Source organism: Manis pentadactyla, chromosome 7, assembly GCF_030020395.1.
Source record: "Manis pentadactyla isolate mManPen7 chromosome 7, mManPen7.hap1, whole genome shotgun sequence".
Classification (NCBI taxonomy): Eukaryota; Metazoa; Chordata; class Mammalia; order Pholidota; family Manidae; genus Manis; species Manis pentadactyla.
In genome coordinates this window covers 75,099,341-75,117,755 of record NC_080025.1, presented here as the reverse complement: position 1 = coordinate 75,117,755, position 18,415 = coordinate 75,099,341, and positions in this window count along the sequence as shown.

Sequence of the window (18,415 nt, the reverse complement as noted above, 5' to 3'; positions counted from 1 at the left end):
GTAACAAAAGATAAAGAAGGACATTACATAATGATAAAGGGAGGAGGGAAGACTCCCAAACTCATTCTATGAAGCCAACATCACCCTAATGCCCAAAGCAGGCAAAGAACCCACCAGAAAAGAAAATTACAGAACAATATCCCTGATGAACGTAGATGCAAAAATACTCAACAAAATATTAGCAAACCGAATTCAACAGTATATCAAAAGGATCATACACCATGACCAAGTGGGATTCATCCCAGGGATGCAAGGATGGTACAACATTCGAAAATCCATCAACATCATCCACCACATCAACAAAAAGAAAGACAAAAACCACATGATCATCTCCATAGATGCTGAAAAAGCATTTGACAAAATTCAACATCCATTCATGATAAAAACTCTCAGCAAAATGGGAATAGAGGGCAAGTACCTCAACATAATAAAGGCCATCTATGATAAACCCACAGCCAACATTATACTGAACAGCGAGAAGCTGAAAGCTTTTCCTCTGAGATCAGGAACTAGACAGGGATGCCCACTCTCCCCACTGCTATTTAACATAGTACTGGAGGTCCTAGCCAGAGCAATCAGACAAAACAAAGAAATACAAGGAATCTAGATTGGTAAAGAAGAAGTTAAACTGTCACTATTTGCAGATGATATGATACTGTACATAAAAAACCCTAAAGACTCCACTCCAAAACTACTAGAACTGATATCGGAATACAGCAAAGTTGCAGGATACAAAATTACCACACAGAAATCTGTAGCTTTCCTATACACTAACAATGAACCAATAGAAAGAGAAATCAGGAAAACAATTCCATTCACAATTGCATCAAAAAGAATAAAATACCTAGGAATAAACATAACCAAAGAAGTGAAAGACCTATACTCTGAAAACTACAAGTCACTCTTAAGAGAAATTAAAGGGGACACTAACAAATGGAAACTCATCCCATGCTCGTGGCTAGGAAGAATTAATATTGTCAAAATGGCCATCCTGCCCAAAGCAATATACAGATTTGATGCAATCCCTATCAAATTACCAGCAACATTCTTCAATGAACTGGAACAAATAATTCAAAAATTCATATGGAAACACCAAAGACCCCAAATAGCCAAAACAATCCTGAGAAAGAAGAATAAAGTAGGGGGGATCTCACTCCCCAACTTCAAGGTCTACTACGAAGCCATAGTAATCAAGACAATTTGGTACTGGCACAAGAACAGAGCCACAGACCAGTGGAACAGATTAGAGACTCCAGACATTAACCCAAACATATATGGTCAATTAATATTTGATAAAGGAGCCATGACATACAATGGTGAAATGACAGTCTCTTCAACAGATGGTGCTGGCAAAACTGGATAGCTACATGTAGAAGAATGAAACTGGACCATTGTCTAACCCCATACACAAAAGTAAATTCAAAATGGATCAAAGACCTGAATGTAAGTCATGAAACCATAAAACTCTTAGAAAAAAACATAGGCAAAAACCTTTTAGACATCAACATGAGTGACCTCTTCTTGAACATATCTCCCCAGGCATGGAAAACAACAGCAAAAATGAACAAGTGGTACTATATTAAGCTGAAAAGCTTCTGTACAACAAAAGACACCATCAATAGAACAAAAAGATACCCTACAGTATGGGAGAATATATTTGAAAATGACAGATCTGATAAAGGCTTGACGTCCAAAATATATAAAGAGCTCACCCACCTCAACAAACAAAAAATAAACAATCCACTTAAAAATGGGCAGAGGAACTGAACAGACAGTTCTCCAAAAAAGAAATACAGATGGCCAACAGACACATGAAAAGATGCTCCACATCGCTAATTATCAGAGAAATGCAAATTAAAACTACAATGAGATATCACCTCACACTAGTAAGGATGGCTACCATCCAAAAGACAAACAACAACAAATGTTGGCGAGGCTGTGGAGAAAGGGGTACCCTCCTACACTGCTGGTGGGAATGTAAATTAGTTCAACCATTGTGGAAAGCAGTATGGAGGTTCCTCAAAATGCTCAAAACAGACTTACCATTTGACCCAGGAATTCCACTCCTAGGAATTTACCCTAAGAACACAGCACTCAAGTTTGAAAAAGACAGATGCACCCCTATGTTTATCGCAGCACTATTTACAATAGCCAAGAATTGGAAGCAACCTAAGTGTCCATCAGTAGATGATTGGATAAAGAAGATGTGGTACATATACACAATGGAATATTACTCAGCCATAAGAAGAAAACAAATCCTACCATTTGCAGCAACATGGATGGAGCTGGAGGGTATTATGCTCAGTGAAATAATCCAAGCGGAGCAAGACAAATACCAAATGATTTCACTCATCTGTGGAGTATAAGAACAAAGGAAAAACTGAAGGAACAAAACAGCAGCGGAATCACAGAACCGAAGAATGGACTAACAGGTACCAAAGGGAAAGGGACTGGGGAGGATGGGTGGGTAGGGAGGGATAAGGGGGAGTAGAAGAAGGGGGTATTAGGATTTGCATGCATAATGGGGGGTGGGAGAAAGGGGAGGGCTGTACAACACAGAGAAGACAAGTAGTGATTCTACAACATTTTGCTATGCTGGTGGACAGTGACTGTAAAGGGGTTTATAGGGGGGCCTTGTATAGGGGAGAGCCTAGTAAACATAATATTCTTCATGTAAGTGTAGATTAGTGATAACAAAAAAAAAAGAAAGAAAAGGGCGATTTCTCTTTGATAGGATAAAACTAACTGTAAATCAATGATTAATGCATGCTTTAAGTATCCTTAATTTTTTATCACTTAAAGGGTGTCAGTTGATTGGCTATGGAGGTATATTTTTATGATAATATTCCTTTCTCTTAAAAAAGAAAAAAAAAGCAGTTCCTCTGTGGTGACCTCCAATGAGTTCTACACAGTGGTATAAAGGGCATATGAAAGTGTGGGCAAAGGGTCTGTTTGTGTTTATACAGAGGATCAAAGCCTAATTTGGCTACCCAGAAAATGAACTAAGATATGATATGAAGAAGAACTTCCAACATCAGCACTCTCTGGAAGAGTCATACCAGAAGATGATCATCAAAAAACCTCAACAAAGATCCAGGCGCTGCTACAGTTGTAGCTGCATTCATCCTACCGGTTCCTGGACTTGCCATGTGAATGAAGAAGGAGACATCTAAGCTGGCCTGTGCATACAGTAAAATAACAAATTTGACTGGATCTATACTGTTGGAACTCAACCAAGAATTAGGAGAAGTGCAAGTTATAGTGCTCCAAAATCTTACAACTACAGACTATCTACTGTTAAAAGAACATATGGGATGTGAACAGTTCCCAGGCATGGGTTGTTTTAATTTTTCTGATTTCTCTCAGACTGTTCAAGTTCAGTTGGACAATATCCACCATATCATAGATAAATTTTCACAAATGCCTAGGGTGCCTAACTGGTTTTCTTGGTTTCACTGGAGATAGCTGGTAATTATAGGTCTGCTTTGGTTATGTAACTGTATTCCTATTATGTCAATGTGTGTGTGCAATTTAATTAGTAGTTTAGAACCTATACATGCTTAAGTTACTCTGCAAGAAGATATGTCAAAGAAATAACCAATCTTCCCATGTTTTCTTCCGTCTGCTACTTCTATAGCTTTTCCTCTTCTTTCCTAATTACAACCCTTAAATAGAATTTGTGCCTCATATTGAAATTATTGAGTATCATAATTCTTCCAAGTGGTAAAGATACCTCAAGACAAATGCTGGGCATAGAAGCCACAGGGCATAAATCTGCAAAGAAGTAAAAAGCTAATATTTTCAAACAATATTGCTTCTCTCTCACTTACCAAATTTACATTTCCCTGTATGGCCCCGGAAGATGACTGGTTAGCCAGAGACGGGTAAGATTCCTCAAGGGAGGAACAACCTAAGACAGGCACAGTCGCAGAGGGGCCAACAGGTGAGAAACTGGGGATCAACAGAGGTGAGGCTTAGAACCTCACCCCCCCTGTTTTGAGAGAAATCTTCTGCATGCATGGATGTTTTATTGCCCTTGTCTAGCTTGGATTAACACTTAGTCTACAGGCACACACCTGATCATCTACATTTGCTCTCTTACAACACTAAACTATGTTTTCTACCTTTATCTTGCATCTACCTACCACTTCAGCCTTTTATTTAAAATAATAATAATAAGGGAGAAATGTGGGATTCACATATAAATCAAGTATAAAAATCAAACGAATATTCATATTTGACCTGATTGTTTATAGTTCATAATGAGTGATTAAAACCGAAAGTTTCTGTGATGACTGCTCTTGTACTGTTCACCATGTAAGAACTTATTCACTATGTAAGAATTTGTTCACCATATAAGAACTTGTTCATTATGCTTCAGAAGATTGGAGACTGACGAGAATTAGGCTTTGGGTGGATTAATGATTGTGCCTTGAGCATTGAGTCCCCTATACAGAATTTTATTGTTGTTAACAACCATTTGATCAATAAATATGAGAGATGCCCTTTCAAAAAAGAAAAAAGGATTTAAATTAGAGTTTTATTAGACAGACGATAATTAACATTAGCAGAGAGGGAAATAAATCCAAGAATCCTGATACAGGTATAATAGGAGTCAAATCTTACATGTGTTAGGGTTTTATGATGAAGCATTTCATTGAATTAATGTTCATTCAATTGCAACTTGCTTGAATTTTCCTCTAAAATAACCAGTTTTCAAATGTGGGTTGGTGTGCATGAGTCAAGCCTCTGGTGCTCTAGTGTAAGCTGAAGCTGTACAGTTACTGCCAAAGGCCCTGCAGTGCATTAAAGACAAGACAGGCAACAGAACCCACTTCCTTTGACTTGGGTGCTAGTCCACTAACTCTAAATAGTTTCTTATCTAAAGGTGATTCCCAGCCATTCAGAGGCAAGTGGCTTGAATGACCACATTCATTCATCTGCAGACCACCAACAGTTTGAGCCAATCAAAAAACTAAAATTGTGTAAAACGTAGGGTGAACTGTGTCCATTACCTCTGAATAATTTGTGCTTGAACTATTAATACCAGTAACTGTAGCAGACCTGTAGTAGATATCCAATAAATTCAATAAATCCTTCTTTCTCTTCTAGCAACCCTTCCTCAAGTCCCTCCGATATTTCATGCCTACTTATAATGACAAGCTTCATACTTTATTCCATCTATAAAGTAAAACCATTTTGTCACTCACATATTCTATACTGAGTAACTCTAGTCATACAGTAGTCTGTCTCTTTTTGTGTATTGCAACTGTTTGTATTTTATTCTTCTTAGTCCATACCTGACAAAAAACCAACTATGAACATAACTTGGGTTGGAAGACTCATTCCAGGCTGACTGTGCTTGAATTTTAACACTCAAGATTCATTACAGTCTTCTATTTTCTTTTTCACATGATATAATTTATATTTTAATTGATTTTAACCCAATAGAGCATGTTCATGAATAAGAAGTCAAAGTAGAAGAAAAGTGTATTCCTTTCTTGTAAGTATTGGGTGGGATCTGGGATTTTACATGTTACTTCTGGTCAAAAACCCCTTTAAACCAATGAAATTCTACATAGGGCAACAGTCAGACGTTCTGGGCAATAATATGCAAAAGGGACTTTTGGTAATATAGAAATCTTATGCGAACTTGCAAAATCTGTGTACTCCAGGATGTAGTGTAGGGTTGCTTATACTCTAAAATGCTGTGAAACAAAGTATTTCAAGATTAATTTTCAAAGTCCAGCGATGGGTTTTTTTTTGTTTTTTTTTTAACTGGTGTTAATGCAGTTCTCTTTTCCATTAATTTCCTGGTTATTTTTTCCTTGAAAAGAATTGACACAGAGACAAATTCTGAAGTAGGAATAGGAAATGACCATCAGTTAAATTATGACTAGCCCTTGTTTGCATCCTTCCCCCTTCTAACTTTCATTTGACCATGAGCATCAAGATCAAATTATTTTTTTCAAGGGCTCTCTGTGTAAAAATGAATGGTTATGTCTCCTGGAAGAAGGAAGGCATTATTTATCAAACAGTCAATGTTCCATTACTGTTAACTCATCCCTTCCTTATTTATTATTTCTTTATTTATATATTTTTATTAAGGTATCATTGATTTACACTCTTATGAAGGTTTTACATGGAAAACATTGTGGTTACTACATTCACCCATATTATCAAGTCCCCCCCACATCCTGTGGCAATCACTGTCCATAAACATAGTAAGATCCCACAAAGTCACTATTTGTCTTCTCTGTGCTACACTGTCTTCCTCGTGACCCCCTGACACACACCATGTGTACCACACACATCATAATACCCCTCAATCCCCTTCTCCTTCCCTACCCACCTCCTCCATTCCTACACTTCGGTAACCACTAGTCCCTTCTTGGAGTCTCTGAGTCTGCTGCTCTTTTGTTCCTTCAGTTTTCCTTCATTGTTATACTCCACAAATGAGGGAAATCATTTGGTTCTTGTCTTTCTTCACCTGACTTATTTCACTGAGGATAATACCCTCTAGATGCATCTATGTTGTTGCAAACGGTAGGGTTTGTTTTCTTCTTATGGCTGAATAATATTCCATTGTGTATATGTACCACATCTTTATCCATTTATCTACTGATGGACACTTAGGTTGCTTCTGTATCTTGGCTATTGTAAATACTGCTGCAATAAACATTAGGGGTGCATGTGTCTTTCTGAATCTGGGATCTTGTTTTCTTTGGGTAAATTCCTAGGAGTGGAATCCTGGGTTAAATGGTATTTCTATTTTAGTTTTTTGAGGAACATACATGTTGCTTTCCACAGTGGTTGAACTAATTTACATTACCACCAGCAGTGTAAGAGGGTTCCTCTTTCTCCACATCCTTGTCAGCATTTCTTGTTCCTTGTCTTTTTGCTGTTAGCCATCTTAATTGGTGTGAAGTGATATCTCATTGTGGTTTTAATTTGCAGTTCCAGGATAATTAGTGATATGGAGCATCTTTTCACATGCCTGTTGGACAGCTCAATTTCTTCTTTGGAGAAATGTCTATTCATATCCTCTGCCCATTTTTTAATCAGGTTATTTGCTTTTGGGTGTTAAGGCATGTGAATTCTTGATATATTTTGGATGCTAACTCCTTGTCAGATATATTGTTTACAAACATATTCTCCCATACTGTAGGATGCCTTTTTGTTCTACTGATGTTGTCCTTTGCTGTACAAAAGCTTTATAGTTTGATGTAGCCCCATTTAATGAAGATCTAATACCCATTTGTTCATTTTTGCTTTTGTTTCCCTTGTCTGAGCAAATGTGTTCAGGAAAACATTGCTCATGTTTATATTCAAGAGATTTTTGCCTATGTTTTTTTCTATGAGTTTTATGGTTTCATGACTTGCATTCAAGTCTTTCATCCATTTCGACTTTACTTTTGTGTATGGAGTTAGATGATAATCCAGTTTCATTCTCTATATGTAGCTGTCCAGTTTTGCCAACACCAGTTGTTGAAGAGGCTGTCATTTTCCCATTATATATCTATGGCTCCTTTATCGTATATTAATTGGCCATATGTGCTTAGGTTTATATCTGGGCTCTCTATTCTGTTCCATTCATCTGTAGGTCTGTTTGTGCCAGTACCAAATTGTCTTGATTACTGTGGCTTTGTAGTAGAGCTTGAAGTCAGGGAGCATAATCCTCCCAGCCTTGTTCTTCTTTCTCAGGATTGCTTTGGCCATTTGGGATCTTTGGGATCTTTTGTGGTTCCATATGAATTTTAGAACTATTTGTTCTAGTTCGTTGAAAAATGCTGTTGGAATTTTGATAGGAATTGCATTGAATCTGAAGATTGCTTTAGATAGGATGGCCATTTTGACAATACTAATTCTTCCTCTCCATGAGCACAGGATGTATTTCCATTTATTGGTGTTTTTTAAAATTTCTCTGAAGAGTGTCTTGTAGTTTTCAGGATTTAGGTCTTTAATGTCCTTGGTTAGGTTTATTCCTAGGTATTTTATTCTTTTTCATGAAGTTGTAAATGGAATTGTTTTCCTGGTTTCTCTTTCTGCTAGTTTATAGTTGGTATATAGGAACACACAGATTTATGTGTATTAATTTTGTGTCCTTCAACTTTGCTGAATTCAGTTATTAGTTCTAGTAGGTTTGGGTTGGATTTTTTTTTTGGTTTTTTTATGTACAATTTTATGTCATCTGCAAACAGGGAATGTTTAACCTCTTCCTTACCAATCTGGGTGCCTTTTATTTCTTTGTGTTGTCCAATTGCCATGGCTAGGACCTCCAGTACTATGCTGAATAAAAATGGTGAGAGTGGGCATTCTTGAATTGTTCCCAATATTAAAGGAAAAGCTTTCAGCTTTTCATTGTTAAGTAAGATATTGGCTGTAGGTTTGTCATATATGGCCTTTGTTATATTGAGGTACTTGCCATCTTTACCCATTTTATTGTGAGTTTTTATCATGAATGGACATTGAATTTTGTTGAATGCTTTTTCAGCACCTTGTGAGGTGATCATGTGATTTTTGTCCTTATTTTTGTTGATGTGGTATATAATATTGATGTATTTTCAAATATTATGCCATCCTTGCATCCCTCTAATAAGTCCCACTTGATCATGATGGATGATCTTTTTGGTGTATTTTTGAAATCAGTTTGCTAATATTTTGCTGAGTAATTTTGCATCTCTGTTCATCAGGTATATTGGTCTGTAATTTTCTCTTTTTGTGGTGTCCTTGCCTGGTTTTGGTATTAGAGTGATGCCGGTCTCACAGAATGAGTTTGGAAGTATTCCCTCCTCTTATACTTTTTGGAAAACTATAAGGAGGATGGGTATTAGGTCTTCAGTAAATGTTTGGTATAATTCAGTGGTTAAGCCATCTGGTCCAGTGGTTTGTTCTTAGGCAGGTTTTTAAAAAAAATTTCGGTATCATTAATCTACAATTACATGACTTAGGCAGTTTTTTATCAATTAAATTGCATTCCTAATTATTGGTCTGTTCAGATAATTTGTTTCTTCCTCACTCCGCCTTGGAAGGTTGTATTTTTCTAGAAAGTTGTCTATTTCTTCTAGGTTATCCAATCTGTTAGCATATAATTTTTCATTGTATTCTCTAATAATTCTTTGTATTTCTGTGGTATCCATAGTGATTTTTCTTTTCTCATTTTTGATTCTGCTTTTGTGTGTACATTCTCTTTTTTTATTGATAAGTCTGGCTATTTGTTTATCTATTTTGTTAATTTTCTCAAAGAACCAGCTCCTGCTTTCATTTATTCCTTCTATTGTTTTATTCTTAATTTTATTTATTTCCTCTCTGATCTTTATTATATCCCTCCTTCTACTGACTTTGGGCCATATTTGTTCTTCTTTTTCCAGTTTCATTAATTGTGAGTTTAGACTGTTCATATGGGATTGTTGTTTTTTCCTGAGGTAAGCCTGTATTTCAATATACTTTCCTCTTGGCATGGCCTTCACTGCATCCCAGAGATTTTTCAGTGTTGAGTTATTGTTTTCATTAGTCTCCATATATATATATTTTTTTTGGGCTTTCCAGATATTTTTTTTTTGAGAGGGCATCTCTCATATTTATTGATCAAATGGTTGTTAACAGTTAACAACAATAAAATTCTCTACAGGGGACTCAATGCACAATCATTAATCTACCCCAAGCCCAATTCTCATCAGTCTCCCATCTTCTGAAGTACAACGAACAAGTTCTTACATGGTGAACAAATTCTTACATACTGAATAAGTTCTTACATGGTGAACACTACAAGGGCAGTCATCACAGAAACTTTTGGTTTTGATCACATATAATGAACTATAAACAATCAGGTCAGATATGAATATTCATTTGATTTTTATACTTGATTTATATGTGAATCCCACATTTCTCCCTTATTATTATTATTATTATTTTTTTTAAATAAAATGCTGAAGTGGTAGGTAGATGCAAGATAAAGGTAGAAAACATAGTTTAGTGCTGTAAGAAAGCTAATGTAAATGATCAGGTGTGTGCCTATAGGCTAAGTATTAATCCAAGCTAGACAAGGACAACAACACATCCATGGATGCAGAAGATTTCTCACAAAACGGGGGTTGAGGTTCAAAGCCTCACCTCTGTTGATCCCCAATTTCTCACCTGATGGCCCCCCTGAGACTGTGCCTGTCTTAGGTTGTTTCTCCCTTGAGGAATCTTACCCGTCTCTGGCAAACCAGTCATCTTCTGGGGCCATACAGGGAAATGTAAAGTAGGTAAGTGAGAGAGAAGCCATATTGTTTGAAAAGGTTAGCTTTTTACTTCTTTGCAGATTTATGCCCTGTGGGTTTTATGCCCATCATTTGTCTTGAGGTATCTTTACCACTTGGAAGATTTATACTTGGTAAATTCGACATGAGGCACGAATTCTATTTAAGGGTTGTAATTAGGAAAGAAGAGGAAAAGCTATAGAAGTAGCAGGCGGAAGAAAACATGGGAAGATTGGTTATTTCTTTGACATATCTTCTTGTAGAGTAACTTAAGCATGTATAGGTTTTAAACTACTAATTAAATTGCACACACACATTAACATAATAGGAATACAGTTACATAACCAAAGCAGACCTAAAATTACCAGCCATCTCCAGTGATACCAAGAAAACCAGTTAGGCACCCTAAGCATTTGTGAAAACTTATCTATGAAATGATGGATATTGTCTAACTGAATTTGAATAGTTTGAGAAAAATCAGATAATTTAAAACAACACATTCCTGGGCACTGTTCACATCCCATGTGTTCTTTTAACAGTGGATAGTCTGTAGTCTCAAGATTTTGGAGCGCTGCAACTTGCACTTCTCCTAATTCTTGGTTGAGTTCCAACAGTATAGATCCAGTCAAATTTGTTATTTTACTGTATGCACAGACCAGCTTAGATATCTCCTTCTTCATTCCAATGGCAATTCCAGGAACCAGTGGGATGAATGCAGTTACAACTGCAATAGCGCCAGGATCTTTGTTGACGTTTTTTGATCATCTTCTGGAATGACTCTTCCAGAGTATGTTGATGTTGGAACTTCTTCTTCATATCATCTCTTATATCGTTTTTTGGGAAGCCAACTTGGGCTTTGATCCTCTGTACAAACACAAACAGACCCTTTGCCTACACTTTGATATGCCCTTTATACCATTGTGAAGAACTTATTGGAGGTCACCACACAGGAACTGCTTTTTTTCTTTTCTTAAGAGAAAGGAATATTATCAGAAAAATGTACTTCCATATGTGATCATATGACACCCTTTAAATAACCAAATTAAGGATATTTAAAGTATGCATTAATCATTGATTTACAGTTAGTTTTATCCTATCAGGGAGTAATCACCCTTTCTTTTTTTTTTTTTTTGTTATCACTAATCTACACTTACATGAAGAATATTATGTTTACTAGGCTCTCCCCTATACCAGGTCACCCCTATAAAACCCTTTACAGTCACTGTCCAACAGCATAGCAAAATGCTGTAGAATCACTACTTGTCTTCTCTGTGTTGTAAAGCCCTCCCCTTTCTCCCACCCCCCATTATGCATGCAAATCCTAATACCCCCTTCTTCTACTCCCCCTTATCCCTCCCTACCCACCCATCCTCCCCAGTCCCTTTCCCTTTGGTACCTGTTAGTCCATTCTTCAGTTCTGTGATTCTGCTGCTGTTTTGTTCCTTCAGTTTTTCCTTTGTTCTTATACTCCACAGATGAGTGAAATCATTTGGTATTTGTCTTGCTCCGCTTGGATTATTTCACTGAGCATAATACCCTCCAGCTCCATCCATGTTGCTGCAAATGGTAGGATTTGTTTTCTTCTTATGGCTGAGTAATATTCCATTGTGTATATGTACCACATCTTCTTTATCCAATCATCTACTGATGGACACTTAGGTTGCTTCCAATTCTTGGCTATTGTAAATAGTGCTGCGATAAACATAGGGGTGCATCTGTCTTTTTCAAACTTGAGTGCTGTGTTCTTAGGGTAAATTCCTAGGAGTGGAATTCCTGGGTCAAATGGTAAGTCTGTTTTGAGCATTTTGAGGAACCTCCATACTGCTTTCCACAATGGTTGAACTAATTTACATTCCCACCAGCAGTGTAGGAGGGTACCCCTTTCTCCACAGCCTCGCCAACATTTGTTGTTGTTTGTCTTTTGGATGGTAGCCATCCTTACTAGTGTGAGGTGATATCTCATTGTAGTTTTAATTTGCATTTCTCTGATAATTAGCGATGTGGAGCATCTTTTCATGTGTCTGTTGGCCATCTGTATTTCTTTTTTGGAGAACTGTCTGTTCAGTTCCTCTGCCCATTTTTAAGTGGATTGTTTATTTTTTGTTTGTTGAGGTGGGTGAGCTCTTTATATATTTTGGACGTCAAGCCTTTATCAGATCTGTCATTTTCAAATATATTCTCCCATACTGTAGGGTATCTTTTTGTTCTATTGATGGTGTCTTTTGTTGTACAGAAGCTTTTCAGCTTAATATAGTACCACTTGTTCATTTTTGCTGTTGTTTTCCATGCCTGGGGAGATATGTTCAAGAAGAGGTCACTCATGTTGATGTCTAAAAGGTTTTTGCCTATGTTTTTTTCTAAGAGTTTTATGGTTTCATGACTTACATTCAGGTCTTTGATCCATTTTGAATTTACTTTTGTGTATGGGGTTAGACAATGGTCCAGTTTCATTCTTCTACATGTAGCTATCCAGTTTTGCCAGCACCATCTGTTGAAGAGACTGTCATTTCACCATTGTATGTCATGGCTCCTTTATCAAATATTAATTGACCATATATGTTTGGGTTAATGTCTGGAGTCTCTAATCTGTTCCACTGGTCTGTGGCTCTGTTCTTGTGCCAGTACCAAATTGTCTTGATTACTATGGCTTCGTAGTAGACCTTGAAGTTGGGGAGTGAGATCCCCCCTACTTTATTCTTCTTTCTCAGGATTGTTTTGGCTATTTGGGGTCTTTGGTGTTTCCATATGAATTTTTGAATTATTTGTTCCAGTTCATTGAAGAATGTTGCTGGTAATTTGATAGGGATTGCATCAAATCTGTATATTGCTTTGGGCAGGATGGCCATTTTGACAATATTAATTCTTCCTAGCCACGAGCATGGGATGAGTTTCCATTTGTTAGTGTCCCCTTTAATTTCTCTTAAGAGTGACTTGTAGTTTTCAGAGTATAGGTCTTTCACTTCTTTGGTTATGTTTATTCCTAGGTATTTTATTCTTTTTGATGCAATTGTGAATGGAATTGTTTTCCTGATTTCTCTTTCTATTGGTTCATTGTTAGTGTATAGGAAAGCTACAGATTTCTGTGTGGTAATTTTGTATCCTGCAACTTTGCTGTATTCCGATATCAGTTCTAGTAGTTTTGGAGTGGAGTCTTTAGGGTTTTTTATGTACAGTATCATATCATCTGCAAATAGTGACAGTTTAACTTCTTCTTTACCAATCTAGATTCCTTGTATTTCTTTGTTTTGTCTGATTGCTCTGGCTAGGACCTCCAGTACTATGTTAAATAACAGTGGGGAGAGTGGGCATCCCTGTCTAGTTCCTGATCTCAGAGGAAAAGCTTTCAGCTTCTCGCTGTTCAGTATAATGTTGGCTGTGGGTTTATCATAGATGGCCTTTATTATGTTGAGGTACTTGCCCTCTATTCCCATTTTGCTGAGAGTTTTTATCATGAATGGATGTTGAATTTTGTCAAATGCTTTTTCAGCATCTATGGAGATGATCATGTGGTTTTTGTCTTTCTTTTTGTTGATGTGGTGGATGATGTTGATGGATTTTCGAATGTTGTACCATCCTTGCATCCCTGGGATGAATCCCACTTGGTCATGGTGTATGATCCTTTTGATATACTGTTGAATTCGGTTTGCTAATATTTTGTTGAGTATTTTTGCATCTACATTCATCAGGGATATTGTTCTGTAATTTTCATTTTTGGTGGGGTCTTTGCCTGGTTTTGCTATTAGGTTGATGTTGGCTTTATAGAATGAGTTTGGGAGTATTCCCTCCTCTTCTATTTTTTGGAAGACTTGAAGGAGAGTGGGTATTATGTCTTCTCTGTGTTTCTGATAAAATTCTGAGGTAAATCCGTCCAGCCCAGGGGTTTTGTTCTTCTGTATTTTGATTACCGTTTCAATTTCTTTGCTCGTAATTGGTTTGTTTAACTTTTGTGTTCTTCCTTGGTCAGTCTTGGAAGGTTGTATTTTTCTAGGAAGTTGTCCATTTCTTCTAGGTTTTCCAGCTTGTTGGCATGTAGGTTTTCATAGTAGTCTTTAATAATTCTTTGTATTTCTGTGGAGTCTGTCGTGATTTTTCCGTTCTCATTTCTGATTCTGTTGATTTGTGTTGATTCTCTTTTTCTCTTAATAAGTTTGGCTAGAGGCTTATCTATTTTGTTTATTTTCTCAAGGAACCAGCTCTTGGTTTCATTGATTTTTGCTATTGTTTTATTCTTCTCAATTTTGTTTATTTCTTCTCTGATCTTTATTATGTCTCTCCTTCTGCTGACTTTAGGCCTCATTTGTTCTTCTTTTTCCAGTTTCGATAGTTGTGATGTTAGACTATTCATTTGGGATTTTTCTTCCTTCTTCAAGTGTGCCTGGATCGCTATATACTTTCCTCTTAAGACTGCTTTCTCTGCCTCCCAAAGGAGTTGGGGCTTTGTGTTGTTGTTGTCATTTGTTTCTGTATATTCCTTGATCTCTATTTTGATTTGTTCGTTGATCCATTGATTATTTAGCAGCATGTTGTTAAGCCTACATGTGTTTGTGAGCCTTTTTGTTTTCTTTGTAGATTTTATTTCTAGTTTTATACCTTTGTGGTCTGAAAAATTGGTTGGTAGAATTTCAGTATTTTGGAATTTACTGAGGCTCTTTTTGTGGGCTAGTATGTGGTCTATTCTGGAGAATGTTCCATGTGCACTTGAGAAGAATGTATATCCTGTTGCTTTTGGATGTAGAGTTCTATAGATGTCTATTTGGTCCATCTGTTCTACTATGTTGTTCAGTGCCTCTGTGTCCTAACTTATTTTCTGCCCGGTGGATCTATCCTTTGGGGTGAGTGGTGTGTTGAAATCTCCTAAAATGAATGCATTGCAGTCTATTTCTCCCTTTAGTTCTGTTAGTATTTGTTTCACATATGCTGGTGCTCCTGTGTTGGGTGCATATATATTTTGAATGGTTATATCCTCTTGTGGACTGAGCCCTTTATCATTATGTAGTGTCCTTCTTTATCTCTTGTTACTTTCTTTGTTTTGAAGTCTATTTTGTCTGATATTAGTATTGCAACCCCTGCTTTCTTCTCGCTGTTGTTTGCCTGAAATATCTTTTTCCCTCCCTTGACTTTTAGTCTGTGCATATCTTTGGGTTTGATGTCAGTTTCTTTTAAGCAGCATATAGATGGATCTTGCTTTTTTATCCATTCTATTACTCTGTGTCTTTTGATTGGTGCATTAAGTCCATTTACATTTTGGGTGACTATTGAGACAAATGTACTTATTGCCATTGCAGGCTTTAGATTCGTGGTTACCAATGGTTCAAGGTTAGCCTCTTTAGTATCTTACTGCCTAACTTAGCTCACTTATTGAGCTGTTATATACACTGTCTGGAGATTCTTTTCTTCTCTCCCTTCTTATTCCTCCTCCTCCTTTCTTCATATGTTGGGTGGTTTGTTTTGTGCTCTTTTTAGGAGTGCTCCCATCTAGAGAAGTCCCTGTAAGATACCCTGTAGAGGTGGTTTGTGGGAAGCAAATTCCCTCAGCTTTTGCTTGTCTGGGAATTGTTTAATCCCACCATCATATTTAAATGATAGTCGTGCTCGATACAGTATCCTTGGTTCAAGGTCCTTCTGTTTCATTGTATTAAATATATCATGCCATTCTCTTCTGGCCTGTAGGGTTTCTGTCGAGAAGTCTTATGATAGCCTGATGGGTTTTCCTTTATAGATAACCTTTTTCTCTCTAGCTGCCTTTAAAACTCTTTCCTTGTCCTTGATTCTTGCCATTTTAATTATTATGTGTCTTGGTGTTGTCCTCCTTGGATCCTTTCTGTTGGGGGTTCTGTGTATTTCCATGGTCTTTTCGATTATTTCCTCCCCCAGTTTTGGGAAGTTTTCAGCAATTATTTCTTCAAAGACACTTTCGATCACTTTTCCTCTCTCTTCTTCTTCTGGTACCCCTATAATACGGATATTGTTCCTTTTGGATTGGTCACACAGTTCTCTTAGTATTGTTTCATTCCTGGAGATCCTTTTATCTCTCTCTATGTCAGCTTCTATGTGTTCCTGTTGTCTGGTTTCTATTCCATCAATGGCCTCTTGCATCTTACCCATTCTGCTTATAAATCCTTCCAGGGTTTGTTTCATTTCTGTAATCTCCTTCCTGGCATCTGTGATCTCCCTCTGGATTTCATCCCATTGCTCTTGCATTTTTCTCTGCATCTCCATCAGCATGTTCATGATTTTTATTTTGAATTCTTTTTCAGGAAGACTGGTTAGGTCTGTCTCTTTCTCAGGTGTTGACTCTGTGATCTTTGTCTGCCTGTAGTTTTGCCTTTTCATGGTGATAGAGATAGTTTGCAGAGCTGGGACGAGTGACAGCTGGAAGAGCTTTCCTTCTTGTTGGTTTGTGGCCCTCCTCTCCTGGGAGAACAACGACCTCCAGTGGCTTGTGCTGGGCAGCTGCGCGCAGACAGGGCTTCTGGTTCCTGCCCGGCTTCTATGGAGTTTATCTCCGCTGTTGCTGTGGGTGTGGCCTGGCTTGGGCAGCTGCTCCAAAATGGTGGAGCCCCGTTGGAGGGGGAGTGGCCTTGAGGCTATTTATCTCTGTAAGGGGCCTCTGTGCTCCCTGCTGCCCAGGGGGTTAGAGTGCCCAGAGATCCCCAGATTCCCTACCTGTGGACTGATTATCCCTCCCGCCCTGCCCCTTTAAGACTTCCAAAAAGCAATTGCCAAACCAAAAAAAAAAACCGCTTGCTCTTCTTTGTCCTCAGGCACCGGTCTCAGGCACTCACTCACCGGTCTTGCTGCCCTGTTCCCTAGTATTGGGGTTCCTGTCCCTTTAAGTCTTCCAAAAAGCACTCACCAAAAAAAGGAGAGAAAAAAAAATGGCCACTCGCATTTCTTTGTTCTCCTGCGCTGGCCTCAGGCACCTGCTCACTGGTCTTGCTGCCCTGTTTCCCTAGTATTGGGGTCCCTGTCCCTTTAAGACTTCCAAAAAGCACTTGCAAAAAAAAAAAAAATGGCCACTCCCGTTTCTTTGTTCTCCGGCGCCGGCCTCAGGCACCCACTCACCGGTCTTGCTGCCCTGTTTCCCTAGTATCCAGGGCCCAACGCATGCACTGTGTCTGCACTCTGGTCCGGATGGCTGGGGCTGGGTGTTCAGCAGTCCTGGGCTCCCTCTCCTTCTCAGCTCCGACTCGTCTCCTCCCACCAGGAGCTGGGGGGAGGGGTGCTCTGGTTCCGCGTGGCTGGTGCTTGTATCTTACCCCCTTCACGAGGCGCTGGGTTCTCTCAGGTGCGGATGTGGTCTGGATGTTGTTCTGTGTCCTCTGTTCTCTATTCTAGGAAGAGTTGTCTTTGTTATGTTTTCATAGATATATGTGGTTTTGGGAGGAGATTTCTGCTGCTCTACTCACGTGGCCATCTTGGCTCCCTCGCTTTGTCTCCATATATTTTTTTATCTCTATTTTTATTTGGTCATTGACCCATTGATTATTTAGGAGCATTTTTTTAAGCTTCTATGTGTTTGTGAGCATTTTTGTTTTCTTTGCATAATTATTTCTACTTTCATACCTTTATGGTCTGAGAAGCTGGTTGGTACAATTTCAATCCTTCTGAATTTACTGAGGCTCTTTTTGTGGTCTACTATGTGGTCTATTCTTGAAAATGTTCCATGTGCACTTGAGAAGAATATATCCTGCTGCCTTTGGGTGGAGTGTTCTGTACATGTCTGGAGGTCCATCTGTTCTAATGTGCTGTTCAGTGCCTCTGTATCCTTACTTATTTTCTGTCTGGTTGATCTGTCCTTTGGAGTGAGTGATGTGTTGAAGTCTTCTAAAATGAATGCATTGCATTCTATTTCCCCCTTTAATTCTGTTAGTATTTGTTTCACATAAGTAGGTGCTCCTGTGTTGTGTGCATAGATATTTATAATGGTATCATCATGTTGGACTGACCCCTTTATCATTATGTAATGTCCTTCTTTGTCTCTTGTTACTTTCTTTGTTTTGAAGTCCGTCTGATGGTAGTACTGTAACTCCTGCTTTTTTCTCCCTATTGTTTCCATGAAATATATTTTTCCATCCCTTCACTTTTAGTCTGTGTATGTCTTTGGGTTTGTGGTCAGTCTCTTGTAGGCAACATATAGACAGTGTCTTGTTTTTTAGTCCATTCAGTAA